Below are 25,562 nucleotides of genomic sequence, written 5' to 3' on the forward strand. Positions count from 1 at the left end.
AATATATGGCTGCTCAGGTGATAAATGGGAGCTGGTGCAGTATAGGTGTATAAATAGTGGTGGCTGGTGCAGTATGTATATAATATATGGCTGCTCAGGTGATAAGATGATAAATGGGAGCTAGTGCAGTATAAGTGTATAAATAGAGGTGGCTGGTGCAGTATGTATACAATATATGGCTGCTCAGGTGATAAATGGGAGCTGGTGCAGTATAGGTGTATAAATAGTGGTGGCTGGTGCAGTACGTATATAATATATGGCTGCTCAGGTGATAAGATGATAAATGGGAGCTAGTGCAGTATAGGTGTATAAATAGCGGTGGCTGGTGCAGTATAGGTGTATAAATAGTGGTGGCTGGTGCAGTATGTATATAATATATGGCTGCTCAGGTGATAAGATGATAAATAGGAGCTAGTGCAGTATAGGTGTATAAATAGTGGTGGCTGGTGCATTATGTATATAATATATGGCTGCTCAGGTGATGATAAATGGGAGCTAGTGCAGTATAGGTGTATAAATAGCGGTGGCTGGTGCAGTATAGGTGTATAAATAGTGGTGGCTGGTGCAGTACATATATAATATATGGCTGCTCAGGTGATAAGATGATAAATGGGAGCTAGTGCAGTATAGGTGTATAAATAGTGGTGGCTGGTGCAGTATGTATATAATATATGGCTGCTCAGGTGATAAGATGATAAATGGGAGCTAGTGCAGTATAGGTGTATAAATAGTGGTGGCTGGTGCAGTATGAATATAATATATGGCTGCTCAGGTAATAAGATGATAAATGGGAGCTAGTGCAGTATAGATGTATATAATATATGGCTGCTCAGGTGATAAGAAGATAAATAGGAGCTAGTGCAGTATAGGTGTATAAATAGTGGTGGCTGGTGCATTATGTATATAATATATGGCTGCTCAGGTGATAAATGGGAGCTAGTGCAGTATAGGTGTATAAATAGTGGTGGCTGGTGCAGTATGTATATAATATATGGCTGCTCAGGTGATAAGATGATAAATGGGAGCTAGTGCAGTATAGGTGTATAAATAGTGGTGGCTGGTGCAGTATGTATATAATATATGGCTGCTCAGGTGATACGATGATAAATGGGAGCTAGTGCAGTATAGGTGTATAAATAGTGGTGGCTGGTGCAGTATGAATATAATATATGGCTGCTCAGGTGATAAATGGGAGCTAGTGCAGTATAGGTGTATAAATAGTGGTGGCTGGTGCAGTATGTATATAATATATGGCTTATCAGGTGATACGATGATAAATGGGAGCTAGTGCAGTATAGTTGTATAAATAGTGGTGGCTGGTGCAGTATGTATATAATATATGGCTGCTCAGGTGATAAGATGATAAATAGGAGCTAGTGCAGTATAGGTGTATAAATAGTGGTGGCTGGTGCATTATGTATATAATATATGGCTGCTCAGGTGATAAATGGGAGCTGGTGCAGTATAGGTGTATAAATAGTGGTGGCTGGTGCATTATGTATATAATATATGGCTGCTCAGGTGATAAGATGATTAATGGGAGCTAGTGCAGTATAGGTGTATAAATAGTGGTGGCTGGTGCAGTATGTATATAATATATGGCTGCTCAGGTGATAAGATGATTAATGGGAGCTGGTGCAGTATAGGTGTATAAATAGAGGTGGCTGGTGCAGTGTGTATATAATATATGGCTGCTCAGGTGATAAGATGATAAATGGGAGCTAGTGCAGTATAGGTGTATAAATAGTGGTGGCTGGTGCAGTGTATATATAATATATGGCTGCTCAGGGGATCAGATAAATGGGAGCTAGTGCAGTATAGGTGTATAAATAGTGGTGGCTGGTGCAGTATGTATATAATATATGGCTGCTCAGGTGATACGATGATAAATGGGAGCTAGTGCAGTATAGGTGTATAAATAGTGGTGGCTGGTGCAGTACGTATATAATATATGGCTGCTCAGGTGATAAGATGATAAATGGGAGCTAGTGCAGTATAGGTGTATAAATAGCGGTGGCTGGTGCAGTATAGGTGTATAAATAGTGGTGGCTGGTGCAGTGTATATATAATATATGGCTGCTCAGGTGATAAATAGGAGCTAGTGCAGTATAGGTGTATAAATAGTGGTGGCTGGTGCAGTGTGTATATAATATATGGCTGCTCAGGTGATGATAAATGAGAGCTAGTGCAGTATAGGTGTATAAATAGTGGTGGCTGGTGCATTATGTATATAATATATGGCTGCTCAGGTGATAAGATGATAAATGGGCGCTAGTGCAGTATAGGTGTATAAATAGTGGTGGCTGGTGCAGTATGTATATAGTATATGGCTGCTCAGGTGATGATAAATGAGAGCTAGTGCAGTATAGGTGTATAAATAGTGGTGGCTGGTGCAGTATGTATATAATATATGGCTGCTCAGGTGATAAGATGATAAATAGGAGCTAGTGCAGTATAGGTGTATAAATAGTGGTGGCTGGTGCATTATGTATATAATATATGGCTGCTCAGGTGATGATAAATGGGAGCTGGTGCAGTATAGGTGTATAAATAGTGGTGGCTGGTGCATTATGTATATAATATATGGCTGCTCAGGTGATAAGATGATAAATGGGCGCTAGTGCAGTATAGGTGTATAAATAGTGGTGGCTGGTGCAGTATGTATATAGTATATGGCTGCTCAGGTGATGATAAATGAGAGCTAGTGCAGTATAGGTGTATAAATAGTGGTGGCTGGTGCAGTGTGTATACAATATATGACTGCTCAGGTGATAAATGGGAGCTAGTGCAGTATAGGTGTATAAATAGCGGTGGCTGGTGCAGTATAGGTGTATAAATAGTGGTGGCTGGTGCAGTATGTATATAATATATGGCTGCTCAGGTGATAAGATAATAAAAGGGAGCTAGTGCAGTATAGGTGTATAAATAGTGGTGGCTGGTGCAGTATGTATATAATATATGGCTGCTCAGGTGATAAGATGATAAATGGGAGCTGGTGCAGTATAGGTGTATAAATAGTGGTGGCTGGTGCATTATGTATATAATATATGGCTGCTCAGGTGATAAATGGGAGCTGGTGCAGTATAGGTGTATAAATAGTGGTGGCTGGTGCAGTATGTATATAATATATGGCTGCTCAGGTGATAAGATGATAAATAGGAGCTAGTGCAGTATAGGTGTATAAATAGTGGTGGCTGGTGCATTATGTATATAATATATGGCTGCTCAGGTGATAAATGGGAGCTGGTGCAGTATAGGTGTATAAATAGTGGTGGCTGGTGCAGTGTGTATATAATATATGGCTGCTCAGGTGATAAGATGATAAATGGGAGCTAGTGCAGTATAGGTGTATAAATACTAGTGGTGGCTGGTGCAGTACATATATAATATATGGCTGCTCAGGTGATAAGATGATAAATGGGAGCTAGTGCAGTATAGGTGTATAAATAGTGGTGGCTGGTGCAGTATAGGTGTATAAATAGTGGTGGCTGGTGCAGTATGTATATAGTATATGGCTGCTCAGGTGATAAGATGATAAATGGGAGCTAGTGCAGTATAGGTGTATAAATAGTGGTGGCTGGTGCAGTATGTATATAATATATGGCTGCTCAGGTGATAAGATGATAAATAGGAGCTAGTGCAGTATAGGTGTATAAATAGTGGTGGCTGGTGCATTATGTATATAATATATGGCTGCTCAGGTGATGATAAATGGGAGCTGGTGCAGTATAGGTGTATAAATAGTGGTGGCTGGTGCATTATGTATATAATATATGGCTGCTCAGGTGATAAGATGATAAATAGGAGCTAGTGCAGTATAGGTGTATAAATAGTGGTGGCTGGTGCAGTGTGTATATAATATATGGCTGCTCAGGTGATAAGATGATAAATGGGAGCTAGTGCAGTATAGGTGTATAAATAGTGGTGGCTGGTGCAGTATGTATATAATATATGGCTGCTCAGGTGATAAGATGATAAATGGGAGCTAGTGCAGTATAGGCGTATAAATAGTGGTGGCTGGTGCAGTATGTATATAATATATGGCTGCTCAGGTGATAAGATGATAAATGGGCGCTAGTGCAGTATAGGTGTATAAATAGTGGTGGCTGGTGCAGTATAGGTGTATAAATAGTGGTGGCTGGTGCAGTATGTATATAATATATGGCTGCTCAGGTGATAAGATGATAAATGGGAGCTAGTGCAGTATAGGTGTATAAATAGTGGTGGCTGGTGCAGTATGTATATAATATATGGCTGCTCAGGTGATAAGATGATAAATGGGCGCTAGTGCAGTATAGGTGTATAAATAGTGGTGGCTGGTGCAGTATGTATATAGTATATGGCTGCTCAGGTGATGATAAATGAGAGCTAGTGCAGTATAGGTGTATAAATAGTGGTGGCTGGTGCAGTGTGTATACAATATATGACTGCTCAGGTGATAAATGGGAGCTAGTGCAGTATAGGTGTATAAATAGTGGTGGCTGGTGCAGTGTGTATATAATATATGGCTGCTCAGGTGATAAGATGATAAATGGGACTGGTACAGTATAGGTGTATAAATAGTGGTGGCTGGTGCAGTATGTATATAATATATGGCTGCTCAGGTGATAAGATAATAAAAGGGAGCTAGTGCAGTATAGGTGTATAAATAGTGGTGGCTGGTGCAGTATGTATATAATATATGGCTGCTCAGGTAATAAGATGATAAATGGGAGCTAGCTAGTGCAGTATAGGTGTATAAATAGTGGTGGCTGGTGCAGTATGTATATAGTATATGGCTGCTCAGGTGATGATAAATGGGAGTTAGTGCAGTATAGGTGTATAAATAGTGGTGGCTAGTGCAGTATAGGTGTATAAATAGTGGTGGCTGGTGCAGTATGTATATAATATATGGCTGCTCAGGTGATAAATGGGAGCTAGTGCAGTATAGGTGTATAAATAGCGGTGGCTGGTGCATTATGTATATAATATATGGCTGCTCAGGTGATAAGATGATAAATGGGAGCTAGTGCAGTATAGGTGTATAAATAGCGGTGGCTGGTGCAGTGTATATATAATATATGGCTGCTCAGGTGATGATAAATGGGAGATAGTGCAGTATAGGTGTATAAATAGTGGTGGCTGGTGCAGTATGTATATAATATATGGCTGCTCAGGTGATAAGATAATAAAAGGGAGCTAGTGCAGTATAGGTGTATAAATAGTGGTGGCTGGTGCAGTATGTATATAATATATGGCTGCTCAGGTGATAAGATGATAAATGGGAGCTAGTGCAGTATAGGTGTATAAATAGTGGTGGCTGGTGCAGTGTGTATACAATATATGACTGCTCAGGTGATAAATGGGAGCTAGTGCAGTATAGGTGTATAAATAGTGGTGGCTGGTGCAGTATGTATATAATATATGGCTGCTCAGGTGATAAATAGGAGATAGTGCAGTATAGGTGTATAAATAGTGGTGGCTGGTGCAGTATGTATATAATATATGGCTGCTCAGGTGATGATAAATGGGAGCTAGTGTAGTATAGGTGTATTAATAGCGGTGGCTGGTGCAGTATAGGTGTCTTAATAGTGGTGGCTGGTGCAGTATGTATATAATATATGGCTGCTCAGGTAATAAGATGATAAATGGGAGCTAGCTAGTGCAGTATAGGTGTATAAATAGTGGTGGCTGGTGCAGTATGTATATAATATATGGCTGCTCAGGTAATAAGATGATAAATGGGAGCTAGCTAGTGCAGTATAGGTGTATAAATAGTGGTGGCTGGTGCAGTATGTATATAGTATATGGCTGCTCAGGTGATGATAAATGGGAGTTAGTGCAGTATAGGTGTATAAATAGTGGTGGCTAGTGCAGTATAGGTGTATAAATAGTGGTGGCTGGTGCAGTATGTATATAATATATGGCTGCTCAGGTGATAAATGGGAGCTAGTGCAGTATAGGTGTATAAATAGCGGTGGCTGGTGCATTATGTATATAATATATGGCTGCTCAGGTGATAAGATGATAAATGGGAGCTAGTGCAGTATAGGTGTATAAATAGCGGTGGCTGGTGCAGTGTATATATAATATATGGCTGCTCAGGTGATGATAAATGGGAGATAGTGCAGTATAGGTGTATAAATAGTGGTGGCTGGTGCAGTATGTATATAATATATGGCTGCTCAGGTGATAAGATAATAAAAGGGAGCTAGTGCAGTATAGGTGTATAAATAGTGGTGGCTGGTGCAGTATGTATATAATATATGGCTGCTCAGGTGATAAGATGATAAATGGGAGCTAGTGCAGTATAGGTGTATAAATAGTGGTGGCTGGTGCAGTGTGTATACAATATATGACTGCTCAGGTGATAAATGGGAGCTAGTGCAGTATAGGTGTATAAATAGTGGTGGCTGGTGCAGTATGTATATAATATATGGCTGCTCAGGTGATAAATAGGAGCTAGTGCAGTATAGGTGTATAAATAGTGGTGGCTGGTGCAGTATGTATATAATATATGGCTGCTCAGGTGATGATAAATGGGAGCTAGTGTAGTATAGGTGTATTAATAGCGGTGGCTGGTGCAGTATAGGTGTCTTAATAGTGGTGGCTGGTGCAGTATGTATATAATATATGGCTGCTCAGGTAATAAGATGATAAATGGGAGCTAGCTAGTGCAGTATAGGTGTATAAATAGTGGTGGCTGGTGCAGTATGTATATAATATATGGCTGCTCAGGTGATGATAAATGGGAGTTAGTGCAGTATAGGTGTATAAATAGTGGTGGCTAGTGCAGTATGTATATAATATATGGCTGCTCAGGTGATAAATGGGAGCTAGTGCAGTATAGGTGTATAAATAGTGGTGGCTGGTGCAGTATGTATATAATATATGGCTGCTCAGGTGATAAGATGATAAATGGGAGCTAGTGCAGTATAGGTGTATAAATAGCGGTGGCTGGTGCAGTATAGGTGTATAAATAGTGGTGGCTGGTGCAGTATGTATATAATATATGGCTGCTCAGGTAATAAGATGATAAATGGGAGCTGGTGCAGTATAGGTGTATATATAGTGGTGGCTGGTGCAGTTTAGGTGTATATATAGTGGTGGCTGGTGCAGTATGTATACAATATATGGCCGCTCAGGTGATAAGATGATAAATGGGAGCTAGTGCAGTATAGGTGTATAAATAGCAGTGGCTGGTGCAGTATGTATACAGTATATGGCTGCTCAGGTGATAAGATGATAAATGGGCGCTAGTGCAGTATAGGTGTATAAATAGTGGTGGCTGGTGCAGTATGTATATAGTATATGGCTGCTCAGGTGATGATAAATGAGAGCTAGTGCAGTATAGGTGTATAAATAGTGGTGGCTGGTGCAGTATGTATATAATATATGGCTGCTCAGGTGATAAGATGATAAATGGGAGCTAGTACAGTATAGGTGTATAAATAGTGGTGGCTGGTGCAGTATAGGTGTATAAATAGTGGTGGCTGGTGCAGTGTATATATAATATATGGCTGCTCAAGTGATAAATAGGAGCTAGTGCAGTATAGGTGTATAAATAGTGGTGGCTGGTGCAGTATAGGTGTATAAAATATGAGATATGGTAAGAACTTACCCTTGTTATCTCTATTTCTACGAAGTCCATAGGGTTCCACAGGATACCTTGGGTATAGGTGTGACGACAGTTATCGGGCACCAAAGAGTTAAGCTTTCAGCCTCCCAGGATGCACTAGGTCCCCCTCCTATACCCCGCCCCCGAGCCAAGGCATCTCAGTTAGTTACCAAGCCATAGGCCGGAGGAGGAGAAGGAAGAGAGAGAACAAAGATCTGGACACATACAAGAATCACATTCTCACCAGAGGGAGACGGAAAACCGGTGACCAGAGCAAAGCCCATCTGCAGCACAGGTGCGACAGGGCGGGAGTCCTGTGGAACCCTATGGACTTCGTAGAAATATGGTAAGAACTTACCCTTATCTCTATCTCAGTTTCTACTTCAGGGTCCGTAGGGTATCCACAGGATACCTTGGGGATGTCCCAAAGCAGTATCCTTTAAGGGTGGGGACGCTCCTGTGCAGAAAGGAGAATCCGCCGCCCGAAGGAAGCATCCTGAGAGGCGAAGGTGTCAAACCTGTATTACCTCACGAAGGTATGGACAGAGGACCACGTAGCAGCCTTGCAGATCTGCACTGCAGAGGCACCACATCGAGCTGCCCACGAAGGACCCACAGACCTAGTGGAATGAGCCTTCACAGAAGGAGGAACTGGCAGGCCTTCATGAAGATAAGCTTCAGAAATAGCTATACGGATCCAGGCTGCCAAAGTTTGCTTTGAAGCAGGCCAACCCTTTTTACGGAAGCCATAGAGGACAAACAAAGCGTCCGACTTCCTAAACGAAGAAGTGCGGTCAACATAAGTCCTTAAGGCCCGCACAACATCCAAAGAGGCCTCACCCACGGAAAGACCCGGTGAGTTAAAGGCCGGAACAACGATTTCCTCGTTAACATGAAACTGGGAAACAACTTTGGGAAGAAACTCGGGCCGAGTGCGGAGCACTGCCCTGTTCCCATGAAAAACCAAGAAAGGGGGTCTACAAGAAAGAGCCCCTAACTCAGAAACACGTCTGGCCGAAGCAATGGCCAGAAGGAAAACAGTCTTAGCTGTTAGCCATTTAAGATCCACTGAGCCCAGTGGTTCAAACGGCGGTCCTTGGAGAGCCCTCAGGACCACAGTCAAATCCCAAGGCGCCACAGGTGGAACAAAGGGCGGCTGAATGCGGACAACACCTTGCATAAAGGTGCGCACATCCGGGATTGTAGCAATCCTACGGTGAAACCAGACAGACAGGGCCGAAACCTGTACCTTCAAAGAAGCAAGGCGAAGCCCATGATCTATTCCCGCTTGTAGGAAGGCGAGAATCCGAGACAGACGAAACTCCCGCGGTGCATAACCTCTCGGTCGACACCACTGGAAGAACGTATGCCACACGCGATGGTATATCCCCGCGGAAGACTGTTTCCGAGCTCGCAACATGGTACGCACCACAGAGCTGGAAAACCCCCGGGACCTCAGCATGGCCGTCTCAACAGCCACGCCGTCAAAGACAGCCGAGTCAGGTCCGGGTGAAGACAAGGACCCCGAGACAGAAGGTCCGGTCGTAGCAGCAACCGCAGAGGACTGACCACGGACAGACCCTGAAGGTCTGAGAACCAGTGCCGTCTGGGCCACGCAGGAGCTATCAACAGGAGCGTCCCTCCTTCCTGTTTGAATTTCCGGATTACCCGTGGAAGAAGGGAGACCGGAGGGAACAGGTATGCGAACCGGAACGTCCACCGGACGGACAGAGCATCCATCAGAGACGCCGCTTCGTCTCTTGTGCGAGACCCATACACCGGCAACTTGGTGTTGTGCCGAGATGCCATGAGGTCGATCTCTGGAAGACCCCACCTGTCCACCAGCAGTTGAAAAACGTCCGGGTGCAGGGACCATTCCCCCGGATGAACGTCCTGGCGACTTAGAAAGTCCGCCTCCCAATTTAGCACTCCCGGGATGAAGACCGCTGATATGGCCGGAAGATTGCGCTCCGCCCAAACCAGGATCCGAGAGACCTCTACGAGAGCCGCCCGACTTCGGGTTCCTCCTTGCCTGTTTATGTAGGCCACGGTGGTAGCGTTGTCCGACTGGACCTGTACCGGGTGACCCTGGAGAAACCGATGTGCCTGCTGGAGAGCATTGAAGACCGCACGGATTTCCAAGATATTTATGGGAAGCTCCACTTCTGTCGGCGTCCAACTGCCCTGGAACAAGTGTGGACCCAAAACAGCTCCCCAGTGCCGAAGACTGGCGTCCGTTGTCAACAGGACCCAATTTGGAACCCAGAACGGACGTCCCTTGTTGAGATGGGTCGTCTGTAACCACCAAGCAAGGGACAGGCGAACTTCCGGGGTGAGCACAATCGTCTGGGACTTCAGAGACTGAGGCAGCCCGTTCCACTTGGACAGGATCAGGTGCTGCAGAGGTCTGGAGTGAAACTGGGCGTATTCCACCATGTCGAACACCGACACCATGGAGCCCAGTAACCTCATCGCCGAGTGTAGGGACACCCGGCGCCTGTGCAGACAACTGCGCACCCTTGACTGTAAAGCAGAGATCTTGTCCTCAGTCACGAAGATCCTTTGCTGTCCCGAGTCCAATAAGGCTCCAAGATGTAGAATCCTCCAAGACGGGATTAGAGTGGACTTCTGCCAGTTGATTAGCCAGCCGTGCCGTTGCAGCAGTGCAATGGTCAGGTCCAAGTGGCGTATCAGGAGCTCTGGAGATCCTGCCACCAATAACAGGTCGTCCAAGTACGGCAACATGCGGACTCCCTGCAGTCGCAGAGAAGCCGCCATGACCGCCATCACCTTGGTGAAAACCCATGGTGCTGTCGCCAGGCCAAAAGGTAACGCCCAAAACTGGAAGTGGTCGCTGCGGATTGCAAACCTGAGGAACTGTTGATGGCGCAAAAGAATAGGGACATGCAGGTAAGCGTCCTGTATGTCCAATGACACCATGTAGTCCCCAGGTTCCAGCGCCAGAATGATGGACCGTAGGGTCTCCATCCGAAACTTCGGTACCCGCAAAGACCTGTTGAGTGCTTTGAGGTTGAGAATCGGACGATACGACCCATTGGGTTTCTGTACCAAAAAAAGATTTGAATAGAAACCCTGGCCCCTCTGGGAGAATGGAACAGGCACTATAACTCCAGCCTGGAGCATAGTGTGCAATACCTTCCGCAGCTCCGTAGCCTTGTTCCGGTCTGATGGTAGACCCATGGTGAAGAATCGAGCCGGGGGTCTGTGCCGAAAGGAGAGGGCGTACACGTGGGAGACCACCTCCAGAACCCAAGTGTCTGTCGTAGTGGTCGACCAACACTGGGCGAACTGCAGCAGGCGGCCTCCCACCCTGGGATCCCCGAAAGGGAGGCCTGGACCGTCAGGCCGCAGGCTTGTCATCTGGCTTGGGGGCCGGACGTCTGGTACTCCATGTCTGCTTCCGGGGCTTGACCGATTTCTTAGGGCCAGCCTGTCGAGGAAACGACTGTGGTTTGGGCCTGCCCTGGGCCCTAGATGACCGAAAGGACGATGGTCCAGAACCAGAAGGAGCAGCGGCCGACGGGAGACAAGCCGATTTGGCTGCCGCCAGCGTGGCCACAATCTTATCCAGATCCGGACCGAAGAGAACTTCTCCGGTAATCGGCAACGCCTCCAGACCCTTTTTGGAATCTACGTCCACCTTTCAGGATCGCAGCCACAAGGTGCGACGAGCAGCTACCGCTGCTGAAGAAATCCTAGACACCAGAGTACTAATGTCTAGGGCCGCCTCGTTGATGTAGGTGGCCGAATCACGGAGATTGCCAATCAACTCTGCCTGTTCGGCCGGACAGTCTGAATCAAAAGAAGCCTCTAATGAATCCTCCCACCGCTCCAACGCTCTGGCAACCCAGCAAATGGCCATAGCCGGCCGTGCTGCCCCCCCCCGCAAGGGAATAAGCGGACTTCAGGCAGATCTCCACCTTGCGGTCCGTAGCATCCTTAAGGGAGGACATGGATGGCATCGGCAATGTGGCACTACGGACAAGACGGGTCACGTGAGAATCCACCTGTGGAGGGGATTCCCACTTAGCAAAATAATTACCCGCGAACGGATAAGCCACCGCCAGGCGTCTCTGCGGCTGGTATCTTTTGCCAGGCTGTTTCCACGCCTCCTCTAAATGGTCCACCAACTGACCCGAAAGAGGAAAGACTGTGGCATCGCCCTTCACATCTTTGAAAAAGGCATACTTAGATTTAGCCGCTGGGGGAACTTCGTCCTCAATCACCAAGGCTGTGCGGACCGCCCGAATAAGTCCAGGAATATATACTTTGGACTTAGCATCAGCGTCCTTAGCATGGAGAGGTTCCTGATCGTAAAGATCCAGAATCTCCCCACCATCAGACGTCCCCTCGTCATCCTCACAAGGAGCCGACAGACGCCACCGGCCGTTTATGCGGCCGCATCACAGACTCCCCTTGCAACACATCCGACAAGTGCTGTACAGAACTCGTCAGGGAGTTAACCCACGCTGGCTCCTGAGAAACCGGGAGCGGGGAAATAGGGAGAATGTCGGGTACCACCAATTGTCGTGGGGAATCCCTGCATGGGTGACGACACCACTGACTGCTGGGACAAACCCATCGGTGTAAACGCGGGCTGCGGAGCTAACTGGCCCACTAAGGCTGTAAGCGCTTGAGCGATACAAGCCCAGGGCGGCTCCTGTACCGGTGCAGTAACCGTAAGAGGCCGCGCCATAGACAAACACTGCCGGCAGAGGCCCTCCGCACTACCCTCCCCCTCCGCTAACGGTACTTTACACGTAGTACACTGTAGCCGGAGGGGAAAATCACTTTCAGACATGATGGCACCACGTATGTGACCCCTCTCACCAATTATATATTTAAGAGGCGAGAGACCACCACCCTGCAGCACCGCACCGCAAGGGCTTAGCAGAAAAAACAGGGACAGTATAAAGCTGACAGTTTAGAAAAAAAGTTACAGGCAGCAGCGCTAGCACAGTCACATACAATGCAGAGAAATAACAATTCCTGCACTAACAGCGCTGATCACTCAACTACACAGACACAGGGCCTGGTAGGACACAGCGCTGCATACACAGACCTGACCACAGCGGAGGAGAGGTATGCGGGGGGACCCAGACCACGATGCTTCCAATGCAGGCTTCCAGCAGCGTTCACCATGCTTCAGAAAAGATGGCCACTGAGGAGCAGAGAGAAGCTGGCCTGGGGGAGGAGCGCTGACACAGGGCCAGTCAGCACAGTGCAGAGAGGGCTGTGTGCAGCGGGGGAGGCGCCGGCTGTGAGACAGGGAAGGCGCGCTCCCCTGGCATGCATTTAACCCCTGGGACGCCGCAGCGCTACCGCTCTGCTGCGGTCCGCTGTCCCAGGGGGTAGTGGAAGCACAGGTTGGTCGCCTGGCTCCACGCTGCAGCCAGTCCCCAGGGAGCCCCCTGCCTCGGGACTTAGGACCATGTGATCAGCGGGGACCCCCCGCGGGACCCCGCTGCTTACCTCTGTCCCCCTTGAATCCGGCCATGGTCCGGAACATCTGGGGTCACCGCTAGCTGTGACCCCAGATGTCCAACAGCATCCCCGGATCAGTACCGGCGTTCTGGTACCGGCGGGGTGTAGGGAAGACAGCATGGATGTCAGGACTGACTGTCCATGCTGTTCATCCCGATGTGCAGCCACAGCTGCATGAAGAAAAAGCTTCAGGGGCTCTTCTAAGCCCCCCTCTAGCAGGTGCCTCCGACTACGGCCGGGCACCAAACGAAACTGAGATGCCTTGGCTCGGGGGCGGGGTATAGGAGGGGGACCTAGTGCATCCTGGGAGGGTGAAAGCTTAACTCTGTGGTGCCTGAAGACTGACGTCACACCTATACCCAAGGTATCCTGTGGATACCCTACGGACCCTGAAGTAGAAATAGTGGTGGCTGGTGCAGTATGTATATAATATATGGCTGCTCAGGTGATAAGATGATAAATGGGAGCTAGTGCAGTATAAGTGTATAAATAGTGGTGGCTGGTGCAGTATGTATATAATATATGGCTGCTCAGGTACTAAGATGATAAATGGGAGCTAGTGCAGTATAGGTGTATAAATAGCGGTGGCTGGTGCAGTATGTATATAATATATGGCTGCTCAGGTGATAAATGGGAGCTAGTGCAGTATAGGTGTATAAATAGCGGTGGCTGGTGCAGTGTGTATACAATATATAGCAGCCGGTGCAGTATAGGAGGTGCAGGGACAGTATATGGCGAACAGCACAGTATATGAGGTGCTAAGATAAGGTGGCCAATGCAGTACAGAGGGTGCAGGAACAGTATATGGTGGTTGGTGCAGTACAAGAGGAGATGCATGGACTGTATATGGTGAACAGGGCAGTACAGGAGGAGGTGCAGGGACAGTATATGGCGGCTGGTGTAATACAAGAGGTGCATGGACTGTATATGGTGGCCAGTGCAATACAGGAGGAGGAGCAGGCACAGTATATGGTGGCTGGTACAATACAAGAGGTGCAAGGACAGTATATGGTGGCTGGTACAGTACAAAATATAGCAGCATGTGCAGTACTGGAGGAGGTAGAGGAACTGTATAAGGTGGCTGCTGCAGTGACAGTATATGGTGACTGGTGAAGTATAGGAGATGGTGCAGGACAGTATATAGCAGCATGTGCAGTACTGGAGGAGGTGCAGGGGTAATATATGGCGGCAAGGGCAGTACAGGAGAAGGTGCAAGTACAGTATATGGTGGTACAGCATATGGAAGCCATTGCAGTATAGGAGGTGCAGAGACAGTATATGGTTGTCAGGTGCAGTATAGGATGTAGTGCAGGGACAGTATATGGTTGCCAGGTGCAGCGTGTGTCCAGTACAGTACAGGAGTAAGTGCTGGAACAGTATATGGCAGCCAGCGCAGTACAGGAGGTGGAGGGACAGTATATGGTGGCCAGTGCAGTACAGGAGTAAGTGCAGGAACAGTATATGGCAGCCAGCGCAGTACAGGAGGTGGAGGGACAGTATATGGCAGTCAGTGCAGTACAGGGACAGTATATGATGGCCAGTCCAATACAGTATATGGCAGCCAGTGCAGTACAGGGACAGTATATGGAGGCCGGTGCAGTACAGGTGCAGGGACAGTATATGGCAGCCGGTGCAGGGACAATATATGGCAGCCAGTGCAGTACAGGAGGTGCAGGGACAGTATATGGTGGCCAGTGCAGTACAGGAGGTGGAGGGACAGTATATGGCAGCCAGTACAGTACAGGAGGTGGAGGAACAGTATATGGCGGCCAGTGCAGTACAGGGACAGTATATGATGGCCAGTCCAGTACAGGAGGTGCAGGGACAGTATATGGTGGCCAGTGCAGTACAGGAGGTGGAGGGACAGGATATGGCGGCCAGTGCAGTACACGGACAGTATATGATGGCCAGTCCAGTACAGTATATGGCAGCCAGTGCAGTACAGGAGGTGGAGGGACAGTATATGGCAGCCAGTGCAGTACAGGAAGTGGAGGGGACAGTATATGGCAGCCAGTGCAGTACAGGAGGTGCAGGGACAGTATATGTCGGCCGATGCAGTACAGGAGGTGCAGGGACAGTATATGGCGGCCGGTGCAGTACAGGAGGTGGAGGAACAGTATATGGCGGCCAGTGCAGTATAGGAGGTGGAGGAACAGTATATGGCGTCCAGAGCAGTACAGGTGGAGGTGCAGGGACAGTTTATGGCGGCCAGTGCAGTACAGGAGGTGCAGGGACAGTATATGGCAGCCGGTGCAGTACAGGAGGTGCAGGGACAGTATATGGCAGCCAGTGCAGTATAGGAGGTGGAGGAAAAGTATATGGCGGCCAGTGCAGTACAGGGACAGTATATGGAGGGCGGTGCAGTATAGGAGATGGAGGGACACTATATGGCGGCCGGTGCAGTACAGGTGGAGGTGCAGGGAAAGTATATGGCAGGCGGTGCAGTACAGGTGGAGGGACACTATATGGCGGCCGTTGCAGTACAGGTGGAGGTGCAGAGACACTATATGGCGGCCGGTGCAGTACAGGTTGAGGTGCAGGGACACTATATGGCGGCCGGTGCAGTACAGGTTGAGGTGCAGGGACACTATATGGCGGCCGGTGCAGTATAGGAGGTGCAGGGACACTATTTGGCGGCCGGTGCAGTACAGGAGGTGCAGGGACAGTATATGACAGCTGGTACAGTACAGGAGGTGTAGGGACACTATATGACAGCCGGTGCAGTACAGGAGGTGTAGGGACACTATATGACAGCCGGTGCAGTACAGGAGGTGTAGGGACAGTATATGGCGGCCGATGCAGTACAGGAGGTGTAGGGACAGTATATGGCAGTCGGTGCAGTACAGGAACACTATATGACAGCCGGTGCAGTACAGGAGGTGCAGGGACAGTATATGACAGCCGGTGCAGTACAGGAGGTGTAGGGACACTATATGGCAGTCGGTGCAGTACAGGTGGAGGTGCAGGGACACTATATGGCGGCCGGTGCAGTACGGGAGGTGCAGGGACAGTACATGGCAGCCAGTGCAGTACAGGAGGTGCAGGGACAGTATAAAGCGGCCGGTGAAGTACAGGAGGTGCAGGGGCAGTATACGGCGGCCGGTGCAGTACAGGAGGTGCAGGGGCAGTATACGGCGGCCGGTGCAGTACAGGAGGTGGAGGAACAGTATATGGCAGCCGGTGCAGTACAGGAGGTGCAGGGACACTATATGACAGCCGGTGCAGTACAGGAGGTGCAGGGACAGTATATGACGGCCGATGCAGTACAGATGGAGATGCAGGGACAGTATGACAGCCGGTGCAGTACAGGAGGTGTAGGGACACTATATGACGGCCGGTGCAGTACAGGTGGACGTGCAGGGACACTATATGGCGGCCGGTGCAGTACAGGGACACTATATGGCGGCCGGTGCAGTACAGGAGGTGTAGGGACAGTATATGGCGGCCGAAGCAGTACAGGAGGTGTAGGGACAGTATATGACAGCCAGTGCAGTACAGGAGGTGTAGGGGCAGTATACGGCGGCCGGTGCAGTACAGGAGGTACAGGGGCAGTATACGACGGCCGGTGCAGTACAGGAGGTGCAGGGACAGTATATGGCGGCCGGTGCAGTACAGGAGGTGCAGGGACACTATATGACGGCCGGTGCAGTACAGATGGAGGTGCAGGGACAGCATGACAGCCGGTGCAGTACAGGAGGTGCAGGGACACTATATGGCAGTCGGTGCAGTGCAGGAGGTGCAGGGACACTATATGGCAGTCGGTGCAGTACAGGTGGAGGTGCAGGGACACTATATGACGGCCGGTGCAGTACAGGAGGTGCAGGGACACTATATGACGGCCGGTGCAGTACAGGAGGTGCAGGGACACTATATGGCGGCCGGTGCAGTACCGGAGGTGCAGGGACACTATATGGCGGCCGGTGCAGTACCGGAGGTGCAGGGACACTATATGGCGGCCGGTGCAGTACCGGAGGTGCAGGGACACTATATGGCAGCCGGTGCAGTACAGGAGGTGCAGGGACACTATATGGCAGCCGGTGCAGTACAGGAGGTGCAGGGACACTATATGGCGGCCGGTGAAGTACAGGAGGTGCAGGGACACTATACGACGACCAGTGCAGTACAGGAGGTGCAGAGACACTATACGGCGGCCGATGCAGTACAGGAGGTGCAGAGACACTATACGGCGGCCGGTGCAGTACAGGAGGTGCAGAGACACTATACGGCGGCCGGTGCAGTACAGGAGGTGCAGGGACACTATACGGCGGCCGGTGCAGTACAGGAGGTGCAGGGACACTATACGGCGCCTGGTGCAGTACAGGAGGTGCAGGGACACTATACGGCAGCCGGTGCAGTACAGGAGGTGCAGGGACACTATACGGCGGCCGGTGCAGTACAGGAGGTGCAGGGACACTATACGGCGGCCGGTGCAGTACAGGAGGTGCAGGGACACTATACGGCGGCCGGTGCAGTACAGGAGGTGCAGGGACACTATACGGCGGCCGGTGCAGTACAGGAGGTGCAGGGACACTATACGGCGGCCGGTGCAGTACAGGAGGTGCAGGGACACTATACGGCGGCCGGTGCAGTACAGGAGGTGCAGGGACACTATACGGCGGCCGGTGCAGTACAGGAGGTGCAGGGACACTATACGGCGGCCGGTGCAGTACAGGAGGTGCAGGGACACTATACGGCGGCCGGTGCAGTACAGGAGGTGCAGGGACACTATACGGCGGCCGGTGCAGTACAGGAGGTGCAGGGACACTATACGGCGGCCGGTGCAGTACAGGAGGTGCAGGGACACTATACGGCGGCCGGTGCAGTACAGGAGGTGCAGGGACACTATACGGCGGCCGGTGCAGTACAGGAGGTGCAGGGACACTATACGGCGGCCGGTGCAGTACAGGAGGTGCAGGGACACTATACGGCGGCCGGTGCAGTACAGGAGGTGCAGGGACACTATACGGCGGCCGGTGCAGTACAGGAGGTGCAGGGACACTATACGGCGGCCGGTGCAGTACAGGAGGTGCAGGGACACTATACGGCGGCCGGTGCAGTACAGGAGGTGCAGGGACACTATACGGCGGCCGGTGCAGTACAGGAGGTGCAGGGACACTATACGGCGGCCGGTGCAGTACAGGAGGTGCAGGGACACTATTTGGCGGCCGGTGCAGTACAGGAGGTGCAGGGACAGTATATGACAGCTGGTACAGTACAGGAGGTGTAGGGACACTATATGACAGCCGGTGCAGTACAGGAGGTGTAGGGACACTATATGACAGCCGGTGCAGTACAGGAGGTGTAGGGACAGTATATGGCGGCCGATGCAGTACAGGAGGTGTAGGGACAGTATATGGCAGTCGGTGCAGTACAGGAACACTATATGACAGCCGGTGCAGTACAGGAGGTGCAGGGACAGTATACGGCGGCCGGTGCAGTACAGGAGGTGCAAAGGCATTATACGGCGGCCGGTGCAGTACAGGAGGTGCAGGGACAGTATACGGCGGCCGGTGCAGTACAGGAGGTGCAGGGGCAGTATACGGCGGCCGGTGCAGTACAGGAGGTGCAGGGGCAGTATACGGCGGCCGGTGCAGTACAGGAGGTGCAGGGGCAGTATACGGCGGCCGGTGCAGTACAGGAGGTGGAGGAACAGTATACGGCGGCCGGTGCAGTACAGGAGGTGCAGGGACAGTATACGGCGGCCGGTGCAGTACAGGGGGTGCAGGGACAGTATACGGCAGCCGGTGCAGTACAGGAGGTGCAGGGACACTATATGGCGGCCGGTGCAGTACAGGAGGTGCAGGGACACTATATGGCGGCCGGTGCAGTACAGGAGGTGCAGGGACACTATATGGCGGCCGGTGCAGTACAGGAGGTGCAGGGACAGTATATGGCGGCCGGTGCAGTACAGGAGGTGCAGGGACAGTATATGGCGGCCGGTGCAGTGCAGGGACAGTATACGGCGGCCGGTGCAGTGCAGGAGGTGCAGGGACAGTATATGGCGGCCGATGCAGTGCAGGAGGTGCAGGGACACTATATGGCGGCCGATGCAGTGCAGGAGGTGCAGGGACACTATATGGCGGCCGGTGCAGTGCAGGAGGTGCAGGGACACTATATGGCGGCCGGTGCAGTGCAGGAGGTGCAGGGACACTATATGGCGGCCGGTGCAGTGCAGGAGGTGCAGGGACACTATATGGCGGCCGGTGCAGTGCAGGAGGTGCAGGGACACTATATGGCGGCCGGTGCAGTGCAGGAGGTGCAGGGACACTATATGGCGGCCGGTGCAGTGCAGGAGGTGCAGGGACACTATATGGCGGCCGATGCAGTGCAGGAGGTGCAGGGACAGTATATGGCGGCCGGTGCAGTGCAGGAGGTGGAGGAACAGTATATGGCGGCCGGTGCAGTACAGGAGGTGCAGGGACAGTATACGGCGGCCGGTGCAGTACAGGAGGTGCAGGGACAGTATATGGCAGCCGGTGCAGTACAGGAGGTGCAGGGACACTATATGGCGGCCGGTGCAGTACAGGAGGTGCAGGGACACTATATGGCGGCCGATGCAGTACAGGAGGTGCAGGGACACTATGTGACAGCCGATGCAGTGACACTATATGGCGGCTGGTGCAGTACAGGAGGTGCAGGGACAGTATATGGCGGCCGGTGCAGTACAGGAGGTGCAGGGACAGTATATGGCGGCCGATGCAGTACAGGAGGTGCAGGGACACTATATGGCGGCCGGTGCAGTACAGGAGGTGCAGGGACACTATATGGCGGCCGGTGCAGTACAGGAGGTGCAGGGACACTATATGGCGGCCGGTGCAGTACAGGAGGTGCAGGGACACTATATGGCGGCCGGCGCAGTGCAGGGACAGTATACGGCGGCCGATGCAGTGCAGGAGGTGCAGGGACAGTATACGGCGGCCGGTGCAGTGCAGGAGGTGCAGGGACACTATATGGCGGCCGGTGCAGTGCAGGAGGTGCAGGGACAGTATATGGCGGCCGGTGCAGTGCAGGGACAGTATACGGCGGCCGATGCAGTGCAGGAGGTGCAGGGACAGTATACGGCGGCCGGTGCAGTGCAGGAGGTGCAGGGACACTATATGGCGGCCGGTGCAGTGCAGGAGGTGCAGGGACAGTATATGGCGGCCGGTGCAGTGCAGGAGGTGCAGGGACAGTATATGGCGGCCGGTGCAGTGCAGGAGGTGCAGGGACAGTATATGGCGGCCGGTGCAGTGCAGGAGGTGCAGGGACAGTATATGGCGGCCAGTGCAGTGCAGGAGGTGCAGGGACAGTATATGGCGGCCAGTGCAGTGCAGGAGGTGCAGGGACAGTATATGGCGGCCGGTGCAGTGCAGGAGGTGCAGGGACAGTATATGACAGCCGGTGCAGTGCAGGAGGTGCAGGGACACTATATGGCGGCCGGTGCAGTGCAGGTGGTGCAGGGACAGTATATGGCGGCCGGTGCAGTGCAGGAGGTGCAGGGACAGTATATGACAGCCGGTGCAGTACAGGAGATGCAGGACAGTATGTGACAGCCGGTGCAGTGCAGGAGGTGCAGGGACACTATATGGCGGCCGGTGCAGTACAGGAGGTGCAGGGACAGTATATGGCGGCCGGTGCAGTACAGGAGGTGCAGGGACACTATATGACGGCCGGTGCAGTACAGGAGGTGCAGGGATACTATATGGCGGCCGGTGCAGTACAGGAGGTGCAGGGATACTATATGGCGGCCGGTGCAGTACAGGAGGTGCAGGGACACTATATGGCGGCCGGTGCAGTACAGGAGGTGCAGGGACACTATATGGCGGGCGGTGCAGTGCAGGGACAGTATACGGCGGCCGGTGCAGTGCAGGAGGTGCAGGGACAGTATATGGCGGCCGGTGCAGTGCAGGAGGTGCAGGGACACTATATGGCGGCCGGTGCAGTGCAGGAGGTGCAGGGACACTATATGGCGGCCGGTGCAGTGCAGGAGGTGCAGGGACACTATATGGCGGCCGGTGCAGTGCAGGAGGTGCAGGGACACTATATGGCGGCCGGTGCAGTGCAGGAGGTGCAGGGACACTATATGGCGGCCGGTGCAGTGCAGGAGGTGCAGGGACACTATATGGCGGCAGGTGCAGTGCAGGAGGTGCAGGGACAGTATATGGCGGCCGGTGCAGTGCAGGAGGTGCAGGGACAGTATATGGCGGCCGGTGCAGTGCAGGAGGTGCAGGGACACTATATGACAGCCGGAGCAGTGCAGGAGGTGCAGGGACACTATATGGCGGCCGGTGCAGTGCAGGTGGTGCAGGGACACTATATGGCGGCCGGTGCAGTGCAGGAGGTGCAGGGACAGTATATGACAGCCGATGCAGTACAGGAGATGCAGGGACAGTATGTGACAGCCGGTGCAGTGCAGGAGGTGCAGGGACAGTATGTGATGGCCGGTGCAGTACAGGAGGTGCAGGGACACTATATGACGGCCGGTGCAGTACAGGAGGTGCAGGGACACTATATGGCGGCCGGTGCAGTACAGGTGGAGGTGCAGGGACAGTATATGGCGGCCGATGCAGTACAGGAGGTGCAGGGACAGTATATGGCGGCCGGTGCAGTACAGGAGGTGCAGTGACAGTAAATGGCGGCCGGTGCAGTGCAGGAGGTGCAGGGACAGTATATGGCGGCCGGTGCAGTGCAGGAGGTGCAGGGACAGTATATGGCGGCCGGTGCAGTGCAGGAGGTGCAGGGACAGTATATGGCGGCAGGTGCAGTGCAGGAGGTGCAGGGACACTATATGGCGGCCGGTGCAGTGCAGGAGGTGCAGGGACACTATATGGCGGCCGGTGCAGTGCAGGAGGTGCAGGGACACTATATGGCGGCCGGTGCAGTGCAGGAGGTGCAGGGACACTATATGGCGGCCGGTGCAGTGCAGGAGGTGCAGGGACAGTATATGGCGGCCGGTGCAGTGCAGGAGGTGCAGGGACAGTATATGGCGGCCGGTGCAGTGCAGGAGGTGCAGGGACAGTATATGGCGGCCGGTGCAGTGCAGGAGGTGCAGGGACAGTATATGGCGGCCGGTGCAGTGCAGGAGGTGCAGGGACACTATATGGCGGCCGGGGCAGTGCAGGAGGTGCAGGGACACTATATGGCGGCCGGTGCAGTGCAGGAGGTGCAGGGACACTATATGGCGGCCGGTGCAGTGCAGGGACACTATATGGCGGCCGGTGCAGTGCAGGAGGTGCAGGGACACTATATGGCGGCCGGTGCAGTGCAGGAGGTGCAGGGACACTATATGGCGGCCGGTGCAGTGCAGGAGGTGCAGGGACACTATATGGCGGCCGGTGCAGTGCAGGAGGTGCAGGGACACTATATTGCGGCCGGTGCAGTGCAGGAGGTGCAGGGACACTATATGGCGGCCGGTGCAGTGCAGGAGGTGCAGGGACACTATATGGCGGCCGGTGCAGTGCAGGAGGTGCAGGGACAGTATATGGCGGCCGGTGCAGTGCAGGAGGTGCAGGGACACTATATGGCGGCCGGTGCAGTGCAGGAGGTGCAGGGACACTATATGGCGGCCGGTGCAGTGCAGGTGGTGCAGGGACAGTATATGGCGGCCGGTGCAGTGCAGGAGGTGCAGGGACAGTATATGACAGCCGGTGCAGTGCAGGAGGTGCAGGGACACTATATGGCAGCCGGTGCAGTGCAGGAGATGCAGGGACAGTATGTGACAGCCGGTGCAGTGCAGGAGGTGCAGGGACACTATATGGCGGCCGATGCAGTACAGGAGGTGCAGGGACACTATATGGCGGCCGGTGCAGTACAGGAGGTGCAGGGACACTATGTGACAGCCGGTGCAGTGACACTATATGGCGGCCGGTGCAGTACAGGAGGTGGAGGAACAGTATATGGCGGCCGGTGCAGTACAGGAGGTGCAGGGACAGTATACGGCGGCCGGTGCAGTACAGGAGGTGCAGGGACAGTATACGGCGGCCGGTGCAGTACAGGAGGTGCAGGGACACTATATGGCGGCCGGTGCAGTACAGGAGGTGCAGGGACACTATATGGCGGCCGGTGCAGTACAGGAGGTGCAGGGACACTATATGGCGGCCGGTGCAGTACAGGAGGTGCAGGGACACTATGTGACAGCCGATGCAGTGACACTATATGGCGGCCGGTGCAGTACAGGAGGTGCAGGGACAGTATATGGCGGCCGGTGCAGTACAGGAGGTGCAGGGACAGTATATGGCGGCCGGTGCAGTACAGGAGGTGCAGGGACACTATATGGCGGCCGGTGAAGTACAGGAGGTGCAGGGACACTATATGGCGGCCGGTGCAGTACAGGAGGTGCAGGGACACTATATGGCGGCCGGTGCAGTACAGGAGGTGCAGGGACACTATATGGTGGCCGGTGCAGTGCAGGGACAGTATACGGCGGCCGGTGCAGTGCAGGAGGTGCAGGGACAGTATACGGCGGCCGGTGCAGTGCAGGGACACTATATGGCGGCCGGTGCAGTGCAGGAGGTGCAGGGACAGTATATGGCGGCCGGTGCAGTGCAGGAGGTGCAGGGACAGTATATGGCGGCCGGTGCAGTGCAGGAGGTGCAGGGACAGTATATGGCGGCCGGTGCAGTGCAGGAGGTGCAGGGACAGTATATGGCGGCCGGTGCAGTGCAGGAGGTGCAGGGACAGTATATGGCGGCCGGTGCAGTGCAGGAGGTGCAGGGACAGTATATGGCGGCCGGTGCAGTGCAGGAGGTGCAGGGACAGTATATGGCGGCCGGTGCAGTGCAGGAGGTGCAGGGACAGTATATGGCGGCCGGTGCAGTGCAGGAGGTGCAGGGACAGTATATGGCGGCCGGTGCAGTGCAGGAGGTGCAGGGACAGTATATGGCGGCCGGTGCAGTGCAGGAGGTGCAGGGACAGTATATGGCGGCCGGTGCAGTGCAGGAGGTGCAGGGACAGTATATGGCGGCCGGTGCAGTGCAGGAGGTGCAGGGACAGTATATGGCGGCCGGTGCAGTGCAGGAGGTGCAGGGACAGTATATGACGGCCGGTGCAGTGCAGGAGGTGCAGGGACACTATATGGCGGCCGGTGCAGTGCAGGTGGTGCAGGGACAGTATATGGCGGCTGGTGCAGTGCAGGAGGTGCAGGGACAGTATATGACAGCCGCTGCAGTACAGGAGATGCAGGGACAGTATGTGACAGCCGGTGCAGTGCAGGAGGTGCAGGGACACTATATGGCGGCCGGTGCAGTACAGGAGGTGCAGGGACAGTATATGGCGGCCGGTGCAGTACAGGAGGTGCAGGGACACTATATGACGGCCGGTGCAGTACAGGAGGTGCAGGGATACTATATGGCGGCCGGTGCAGTAAAGGAGGTGCAGGGACACTATATGGCGGCCGGTGCAGTACAGGAGGTGCAGGGACACTATATGGCGGCCGGTGCAGTGCAGGAGGTGCAGGGACAGTATATGGCGGCCGGTGCAGTGCAGGGACAGTATACGGCGGCCGGTGCAGTGCAGGAGGTGCAGGGACAGTATATGGCGGCCGGTGCAGTGCAGGAGGTGCAGAGACAGTATATGGCGGCCGGTGCAGTGCAGGAGGTGCAGGGACAGTATATGGCGGCCGGTGCAGTGCAGGAGGTGCAGGGACAGTATATGGCGGCCGGTGCAGTGCAGGAGGTGCAGGGACAGTATATGGCGGCCGGTGCAGTGCAGGAGGTGCAGGGACAGTATATGGCGGCCGGTGCAGTGCAGGAGGTGCAGGGACAGTATATGGCGGCCGGTGCAGTGCAGGAGGTGCAGGGACAGTATATGGCGGCCGGTGCAGTGCAGGAGGTGCAGGGACAGTATATGGCGGCCGGTGCAGTGCAGGAGGTGCAGGGACAGTATATGGCGGCCGCTGCAGTGCAGGAGGTGCAGGGACACTATATGGCGGCCGGTGCAGTGCAGGAGGTGCAGGGACACTATATGGCGGCCGGTGCAGTGCAGGTGGTGCAGGGACAGTATATGGCGGCCGATGCAGTGCAGGAGGTGCAGGGACAGTATATGACGGCCGGTGCAGTGCAGGAGGTGCAGGGATACTATATGGCGGCCGGTACAGTAAAGGAGGTGCAGGGACACTATATGGCGGCCGGTGCAGTACAGGAGGTGCAGGGACACTATATGGCGGCCGGTGCAGTGCAGGAGGTGCAGGGACAGTATATGGCGGCCGGTGCAGTGCAGGGACAGTATACGGCGGCCGGTGCAGTGCAGGAGGTGCAGGGACAGTATATGGCGGCCGGTGCAGTGCAGGAGGTGCAGGGACAGTATATGGCGGCCGGTGCAGTGCAGGAGGTGCAGAGACAGTATATGGCGGCCGGTGCAGTGCAGGAGGTGCAGGGACAGTATATGGCGGCCGGTGCAGTGCAGGAGGTGCAGGGACAGTATATGGCGGCCGGTGCAGTGCAGGAGGTGCAGGGACAGTATATGGCGGCCGGTGCAGTGCAGG

At 53.2% G+C, this 25,562-nt stretch overlaps 1 protein-coding gene across 3 annotated transcripts in view; it reads right to left on the minus strand.

Annotated features, from left to right (window-relative positions):
- Positions 1-25,562, minus strand: part of LOC148477124 (protein brambleberry-like) — a 73,891-nt gene that overhangs the window by 23,296 nt on the left and 25,033 nt on the right. The gene's annotated exons all lie outside the window — the stretch shown is intronic.

Source organism: Taudactylus pleione, unplaced genomic scaffold, assembly GCF_031769625.1.
Source record: "Taudactylus pleione unplaced genomic scaffold, aTauple2 ptg000744l, whole genome shotgun sequence".
Classification (NCBI taxonomy): Eukaryota; Metazoa; Chordata; class Amphibia; order Anura; family Myobatrachidae; genus Taudactylus; species Taudactylus pleione.